Genomic DNA, 9,759 nt, shown 5'->3' with positions numbered 1-9,759 from the left:
TTCTTTTGAGCACTATTGGAAAGATTTCCCAAACAGCTCTTTTGACCTTGAATTGAAGATTTTTTTTGTTTCAACTAACTCAATTCTACTTGATTCTTATCTCTTCTAATTCCAGGTAACTCTTGATTTAGAATGGCCTCTTTTATTTAAATAGTTATTTCATCATGTGACACTTGAAAAAAAATACTTTCTTGTGAAGCAGGATAAATCCTAGGTTAAGTTACAAACAAGGTAAAAGGGTAGATTTAAGAAAGGAATATTATATTATTTGAGATACAGCATCTTGTCTAACGAGCCACAATTGAAGACATATGTGCATGACTAAAGTACTAAAGAGTCGCATTTGATATTAAATTACTTATAATCTACTGTATTTTTAATTATGATTAAGACCTTGGCTTTGACTTTTTGATCTTTTTAAGATCTTATTTGACTTTTATATTCTTTCCTCCTGAATCAGGATTGTTTAGTTTCAGGTAACTGACCCCAATATGCCACCCCAAAAATGCTGTAAGATAGTAACTCGACTAAACAGGCTAATCTAGCAAGAGGCTGAGCTTAATCTAGTGCTCTCACACTGGCACCAGAGCATGATTTATTTCTCATCATTTCTCACCTCCACATTCTTCATGTGGGCTTCATTTTCAAGCTGGTTTTCCCACTTAAATCTCTAGATGGCATCCTCCAGCTCCCAGACCTCACCCTTTTCTCTTTTCTGCTTGGTGGGAAACAATTTAAACAAATATCCGGGAACTGAATCTGATTGGTCTAACTTGGGTCATGTGCCCATCACTAAACCAATCACTATGGCTGAGGAGTAGGAGACATCCATTGGCTGAGAGTGGGACCAATCCCACCCAACCCCATGGCAGGGAATTTCCCACCATATCTAAGGATTGTTACATAGAAGAATCCTTCTCTGAAAGCTTCTCAAGTTTTCTTTTTAACTGTATATGTGGTAGTGATGCCCAAAGAACAGTTCTTGGAATTTTATCTTGACACTTTTATCTCTGGGTGTGAACTTAAAGTCCCAAAGTAGAAAGCTGGAAACTGCAAAACTTAGATTAAGCAAAAAAAAAAAAAGTTTTAATTCACTCTGAAAATTATCTTTGAAATGGCTTCAAATGCCTGGCTGAGTAATGTGTAGTTTCTAAGTTAGGCAAAGGGTTGCTATAAAAAATGCTAGCAGGGGCTTCCCTGGTGGCGCAGTGGTTGAGAGTCCACCTGCCGATGCAGGGTACACGGGTTCGTGCCCCGGTCCAGGAGGATCCCACAAACCGCGGAGCGGCTGGGCCCGTGAGCCATGGCCTCTGAGCCTGCGCGTCCGGAGCCTGTGCTCCGCAACGGGAGAGGCCACGACAGTGAGAGGCCCGCGTAACGCAAAAAAAAAAAAAAGAAAAAAATGCTAGCAGGTGAATGACATAATCCAAGTTTGATTCTTTGATTGATTTTAAATGAGTGACCTCTGTTGTAATCCCTGGCTTTTTAAAATTCTTGCCCAACCTCTAAAGCACTGCTCTCCAAATTTTATTTCATATCTAAGAATAGAAATAGCCTGGAGAGCTAGCCTAATAGAAAGCTTTTTATTTATTTATTTTTAGTTGCCTGATACCACTGTTCATCTCTACTCTTATCAAAAGAGAAGGCAGCAAAGATTAGGATACCTTTCCGAAAATATCAAAATCTTTATTCGCTATCAAATCACTCTGGCAGGGAAGTAAGAATTATCTTAAGCAGACTTATCTTGCTTGGAGAGAGTCAATGTTTTTTCTTTTAATGTTTTCTTTCCTTCTTTTTTTCCCCTGCATACAAAAAAAAAACACATTAATTGTGGAAAATATGGAAAAGCATATTTAACGAAATTAAAATCACTCATAATTCTACTACCCAAAGACAACTAAGACTAGCATTTTGATGTATAGCCTTTGACAACTACAATAGCAATAATTAACATTTACTGAATCCTTTAAATATGCTAGACACTATGCTGAGCATTGGAATATGAATGTTCTCATTAAATTTCATGTTTATAACCATTCCATGAGGTGCATGCTTAATTAGTATCCTCATTTTATAGAGGAGGGAAACTGACTTTTTTCTATGCATGTATATCCATTTTTAGAAATTTGGTATTGTATACACGTATTATTTTCTATTTAAAAATATATCATGGACATTATTCCAAGTCATTAAATATTTTCTACAAAATAATTTGGTTGCATGTGTATTCTTCCTATGTGTGAACCATAACTTATGTCTAATTTCTATTGATGAACTTTAGGTAGCTCTCACTTTTTCATTATAATAACACTACAATGAACAGTACATTAATAAATCATCATGAGTATTCATGGTTATTCTCTAAGGTTAAATACCCAGAAAGAGAAAAATAGAATAAAGAATATAAACATTTTTTAAGGCGTTGATACGCATTCCTAAATACGTCCACTGACATACTGTATCAATTTGCATTCTTACCAGTCTTGTAAAGAAAGGCCCTGATTCCCTGCACCTTAATTAGCATTTATTTATCAATTTAGTTAAATCTTGTCTAATATTGTATCTAAATTATGGCATCTTTCTTGTTTTGACTGCATTTCTGTTACTTTTGTTAGGGTTTAACATTTTTTCATCAAACCAAATATTGCAGTATCTATATGCTTCAGGACAGATGAATCCTGTAACAGATAAATAGGCCTTCAGCCTGAACTGGCTTGGAACTGACTCTTGAATATGAAAAGGTAGATCCTATAACTGTCAAATCTTAGATAGCCATATTTTCAAATACCTTCTAAAACATATTGTATATACATCTCTTAAGATTTTTCTTAAACTGCTTTTATTTATTTATTTATTTTTGGCTGTGCCATGTGGCTTGCAGGATCCTAGTTCCTCGACCAGGGATCAAACCCGGCCCAGCAGTGAAAGTGCCGATCCCAACCACTGGACCACCAAGGAACTCCCCATTAAGATCTTTTTATTTTTACTGTGTGATGAATATATCAGACTCCACTTCTTAATAAGTAGAGTTCTTTTACCCTGCTAATGGCTTTGTTTCTCCCCCAAAATAGGCACCCTCAGTAAGCACCTCAGGGTTGGGCTACGCTGGATTCTATGAGCAGTGAGAAAAGTTTAAAGAATTAGCAATTTCACTCCTAGGGATATACCCAAAAGAATTGAAAAGGTACTCAAATAAATGTTTATACATGAGCATTCGTAACAGCTCTATTCATAATAGCCAAAAGATATGTATAACCCAAATGTCCATCAATTGATGATTGGATAAACAGTGAGATGTACGTGTATATACATACATATACATATTTTTTTAATTCAGGCATAAAAAGAAATGAAGTACTAATGCAGGTTATAACACAGTTGAACGTCAAAAGCATGCTAACTGAAAGAAGCCAGACACAAAATATCACTTATTAAATGAGTCCATTTACATGAAGTGTCCAGAATAGATAAATCTACAGAGGTAGAACCACAGATTTGTGGTTTCCAGGGACTGAGAGGAGGGAGGATTGGGCAGAAATTGCTTAATGGGTATGAGATTTCCTTTAGGGATGATGAAGGTGTTTTGGAACTAGGTAGAGCGGGGGATTGCACAACATTATAAATGTACTACCTGCCACTGAATAGTTCACTTTAAGGTGGTTAACTTCATCTCAATTTTTTTAAGCAAAAAATTAGTTTTTCCTTTCATTTTGGCCTTGTCACAGGTTTTATAAGCACTTTAATATATTGGGGGCATAAATAATATTCAAATTATTTCTTTCCCCTAACAAATTTCTACTGTCAATGCTTATTTAATAACTAATATTTACGTGTAGAAAATTACTAGCATGATGTTTTCCCTCTTAATTTCCTCCTTAAAGGCTTTCTCTGGAAAAAAAAAAAGTAAATCATGTAATTTATGTTCTCAGGATAATTTGTACCTGGAAAGGAAGAATCAAATCTGAAACTTACCATTTTCCTCCCTATTACTCTAGAGTGGCTGTAGAGGAGGTTAAGAGATTAGTTGAAATTTACATTTCAAAATGGGTTCATTATCAACAGGGGAAAAAATGAAATATTCAATCATCTCTCCAAGACTTGCACTTGGCACCTGTTTGCCAAATGTATTTTTCCTGTTTTAATATTATACTGAGATTGTGTGTGTGTGTGTGTGTGTGTGTGTGTGTGTGTGTGTGTAGCATGAAGCAGAATACTTATCATTTGTGCAAGAGATATCAGGAATCAGGTGTATAGTTTTGAAGGTATCCCAAAATCTTTGGGGATAAGTCCCTCAGTTTCGTGTGAGTCTCCACTGCATCCTCATCTGCACATCCTCTCTACTCCCTGCCCATTCCTCAGATATGGTTCACTCCCACCTCACTCTGAGTGAGACTGAACAAAGGGTGTTCATAAAATATTTTGGAATGAATAAATAAATGAACACACTTGTGCCAAATGAGTGTCGAAGACTTGCTCCAAGAAATCATTTCAGCTGGGGTGGTCAGGCAAGTTTTCTTTTTTTTTTTTTTAATATTTATTTATTTATTTGGCTGCATTGGGTCTTGGTTGTGGCACTGGGATCTTTAGTTTCAGCGTGCGGGATATAGTTCCCTGACCAGGGATCGAATCTCGGCCCTCTGTGTTGGGAGCGCAGAGCCTTAACCACTGGACCACCAGGGAAGTCCCCAGGCAAGTTTTCTATTACAGTATGTCTAGGTTTCTGGGGGAGATCCTCATACAACCTGACCCATCTGGTGTCTCCAGGCTTGTTTATACAGCTGTCCTCGTGGCTTCTCCTGCAGACACTGAGACCAAATGACACTTCAGGTAAAACCAAAGAAATTCACCACCTTATCCTTCAAACTGGCACCGTTCCTAACTTTTATATCACAGCTGATGAAAGGGCTCTCTAACACCAAGGCTTAAGTTTGGTAATTTAACATTCTTTTTGATCATCACTAACTCCTCTGTAATACAGGCATATCTTGGAGATATTGCAGATTACATTCCAGACCATCACGATAAAACTGAGTCACGTGAGTTTTTAAAAAAATACTTATTTATTTGGCTGCGCCGGGTCTTTAGTTTCGGCATGCAGGATCTTCGTTGCGGCATGAGGGATCTTTAGTTGTGGAGCGAGGGATATTTAGTTGCAGCATGCGGATCTAGTTCCCTGAGCAGGGATTGAACCCGGTCCCCCTGCACTGGGAGCTCAGAATCTTAACTGCTGGACCACCAGGGAAGTCCCAGTCATGTGAATTTTTTTGGTTTCCCAGTGCACGTAAAACGTATGTTAGGGAATTCCCTGGCGGTCTAGTGGTTAGGATTCGGCGATTTCACTGCTGTGGCCTGGGTTCAATCCCTGGTCAGGAAACTGAGATCCTGCAAGCTGCTCAGCTCAGCCAAAAACAAAACAAAACAACCTTATATTAACACTATACTGTAGTCTATCAGGTGTGCGTTAGCCTTATGTCTAAAAAATGCACATACCTTAATTTCAAAATACCTTACTGCTAAAAAATGCTAACCATCATCTTATGCTTCAGTGAGTTGTAATTTTTTGCTAGTGGCTGCTGACTGATCAGGGTGGTTAGGGGGCTGTGGTAATCTCTTAAAATAAGACAACAGTGATGTTTGCCCCGTTGGTTGACTTTTCCTTTCACGGACAACTTCTCTGTAGCATGCAGTGCTGTTTGATAGCATTTTACCCACAGTAGAACTTCTTTCAAAATTGGAGTCAATCCTCTCAAACCCTGTCACTGCTTTATTAACTAAGTTTATGTAATATTCTAAATCCTTTGTTATCATTTCAACAATCTTCACATCATCTTCATCAGGAGTAGACTGCATCTCAAGAAACTATGAGGGACTTCCCTAGTGGTCCAGTGGTAAAGAATCCGTCTTGCAATGCAGGGGATGTGGGTTGGATACTTGGTCAGGGAACTAAGGTCCCACATACTGCGGGGCAACTAAGCCTGTGTGCCACAACTACTGAGCAAGCGTGCCTCAACTAGAGCCTGCGTGCCAAAAACCACAGAGCCCACGCACCCTGGAACACACATGCCACAACTAGAGAAGAGAAAACCTGCATGCCACAACTAGTGAGAAGCTGGTGTGCCACAATGAAAGATCCCGTGTGCCTCAACGAAGATCCCATGTGCCACAACTAAGACTCAACACAGCCAAAAATAAATTAAATAAATAAATAGTATGGAGACACAAAAGACCCCGAATAGCCAAAGCAGTCTTGAGGGAAAAAAGTGGAACTGGAGGAATCAGACTTCCTGAATTCAGACTATACTACAAAGCTACAGTAATCAAGACAATATGGTACTGGCACAAAAACAGAAATATAGACCAATGGAAAAGGATAGAAAGCCCAGAGATAAACCCACGCACCTATGGTCAACTAATCTATGACAAAGGAGGCAAGAATATACAATGGAGAAAAGACAGTCTCTTCAATAAATGGTGCTGGGAAAACTGGACAGCTACATGTAAAAGAATGAAATTAGAACACTCCCTAACACCATACACAAAAATTAACTCAAAATGGATTAGAGACCTAAATGTAAGACTGGACACTATAAAACTCTTAGAGGAAAACATAGGAAGAACACTCTTTGATATAAATCACAGCAAGATCCTTTTTGATCCACCTTCTAGAGTAATGGAAATAAAAACAAAAATAAACAAATGGGACCTAATGAAACTTAAAAGCTTTTGCAAAGCAAAGGAAACTACAAACAAGATGAAAAGACAACCCTCAGAATGAGAGAAAGTATTTGCAAATGAATTAATGGACAAAGGATTAATCTCCAAAATATATAAACAGCTCATGCAACTCAATATTAAAAAAACAAACAACCCAATCAAAAAATGGGCAGAAGACCTAAATAGACATTTCTCCAAAGACATACAGATGGCCAAGAAGCACATGAAAAGCTGCTCAACATCACTCATTATTAGAGAAATGCAAATCAAAACTACAATGAGGTATCACCTCACACCAGTTAGAATGGGCATCATCAGAAAATCTACAAACGACAAATGCTGGAGAGGGTGTGGAGAAAAAGGAACCCTCTTGCACTGCTGGTGGGAATGTAAATTGATAACAGCCACTATGGAGAACAGTATGGAGGTTCCTTAAAAAACTAAAAATAGAACTACCATATGATCCAGCAATCCCACTACTGGGCATATACCCAGAGAAAACCATAATTCAAAAAGACACATGCACCCCAATGTTCACTGCAGCACTATTTACAATAGCCAGGTCATGGAAGCAACCTAAATGCCCATGGACAGACGAGTGGATAAAGAAGATGTGGTACATATATACAATGGAGTATTACTCAGCCATAAAAAGGAACGAAATTGGGTCATTTGTAGAGACGTGGAGGGATCTAGAGACTGTCATACAGAGTGAAGTCAGAAAGAGAAAAACAAATATCGTATATTAATGTATACATGTGAAACCTAGAAAAATGGTACAGATGAACTGGTTTGCAGGGCAGAAATAGAGACACAGATGTAGAGAACAAATGTATGGACACCAAGGGGGAAAGCTGCGGTGGGACGGTGGTGGTGTGATGAATTGGGAGATTGGGATTGATATATATAGCAATATGTATAAAATGGATGACTAATAAGAACCTGCTGTATAAAAAAATAAATAAAATTCTAAAAAAATAATAAATAAATCTTTAAAAAATAAATAAACCAAACGATCTCAGGCCCAGGTGACATGGCCTCACCTAAAAAAAAAAAAGAAACTATGAGAAGAAACTCCTCAGCCGTTCAAGTTTTATCATGAGACTGCAGTAACTCAATCGCATCTTTAGTCTCCACCTCAATTTCTAGTTTTCTTGCTATTTCTACCACATCTGCAGTGACGTCCTTTACTAAAGTCTTGAACCTCTCAAAGTCACCTGTGAGGGCTGGAATAAACTTCCTCTGTACTCCTATTCATGTTTATATTTTGACCTCTTACCATGAATCAGGAATATTCTTACTGGCATCTAGACTGTTGAATCTTTTCCACCAGTCTTTCATTAGCATTCTCCCCTAAGGCACTGGAAAATTTATCCACCATCAAAAGACTTCTCCATTACTTTTGATGAGCTCAGCTTTGGGGAAGAATAAGTCTTGACAATCCAAACCATGTACCAGAGGCTAGTAAAAGTTAATGTAGCTTTCAAATCAGCAAAGGAGATCGCCTTCCTATGTGAGATGTGGCTGAGTATATTCAAGTAATAAAATGTTTCAGTGAATGAAGTGAATTCTTATTGGATGGTTTTAAAGAGACTGTTTCTTGGCCTAGAGTATCCACCTCTGCTCTGTGATTTGGATCTGTCTGTAGTACTTTCCTCAGTATTGCAAACTTGAAAATTAAAAGATATCAAGCCAACAAAATTATACACATACTTTAATTAATTTCATGGTAAAATTTGCTTGGTTTAACTTTCAACAAAGATCCAATCATTAATATATTTAACAAATATTTATCGTATGGCTATTATATGCCAGATGCTGCTGTATGTATGGAGATTCAGCAATGACCAAATATAAGGAAAATATACTGAGGTGACATCAAAATTATCACTCAGTTGTGATATGATAGGTAATTTTGCTTTTTCTGCTTTTTCCTTTCCTATATTTTCCAAGTTTTCTACAATAAGCATGAATTACTTTATAATCTGAAAAATATATGGTTATGTAAACATTTAAAAATAGATTCAGTGTCATATTAATGTTCAATATCAGTTTAATTTGAAGGTAGGATAGTGATTTTTTTTAAAGTTATTTTGACACTTTTTTTTTGCCCACACAGTGCAGCATGCGGGATCTTAGTTCCCAGACCAGGGATCAAACCTGTGCCTCCTGCAGTGGAAGCGCCGAGTCCTAACCACTGGCGTACCAGGGAATTCCCAGGATAGTGATTTTTAAAGCTGTTAAACTATTATGCTTTTATTACAGTTTTTCTACTGAAAAACTACTTACGTTCTATATATCCTGATCAGGATAACAAGGGTAAGTATTAATATGTACCTGATAAACCAATTAAAAAGTGGAAATTGACCATATGGCTCTATCTTGTACGTGCAAGAAGGAACTAAAGAGACAGATTTTTCCATGTGTTCCTTAACCCAGCCGGGTTCATTTGCAATAACACTCTACACGTATAAATACATAGATATGCAGTCATAATGATTGCAAAATGAGATAAATCAACTTAATTAATTTTTTTAATTGAGGTAAAATACAAATAACAAAATTCATCATTTTAAAATGTACAATTCAGGAATTCCCTGGCAGTCCAGTGGTCAGGACTCAGCGTTTTCACTGCCGGGACCTGGGTTCAATCCCTGGTCGGGGAATTAAGATCTCACAAGCCACACGGCACAGCCAGAAACAAATAAATAAATAAAATAAAATGTACAATTCAGTGGTATTTAGCACATTCACAATGTTGTGCAACTATCACCTCTATCTAACTTCCAAAACAATTTCATCACCCTAAAAAGAGGCCCCATACCCATTAAGCAGTACTGCATTTTCTCCCCCACCCCCTAACCCCTGAAACCACTACTCTGCTTTCATCTCTGTGGATCTACCCATTCTGGACATTTCATATAAATGGAATCATACAATGTGTGGTCTTTTGCATTGCCTTCTTTCACTTAGTAAAATGTTTTCCAGGTTCATACATGTTATAACATGTATCAGTGCTTTATTCCTTTTTATGGAGGAAAAATA

The sequence above is a fragment of the Lagenorhynchus albirostris genome, chromosome 14 (genome assembly GCF_949774975.1).
Source record: "Lagenorhynchus albirostris chromosome 14, mLagAlb1.1, whole genome shotgun sequence".
Lineage (NCBI taxonomy): Eukaryota > Metazoa > Chordata > Mammalia > Artiodactyla > Delphinidae > Lagenorhynchus > Lagenorhynchus albirostris.
The sequence above is the reverse complement of the archived record's forward strand: the minus strand, read 5'-3'. Positions refer to the sequence as shown.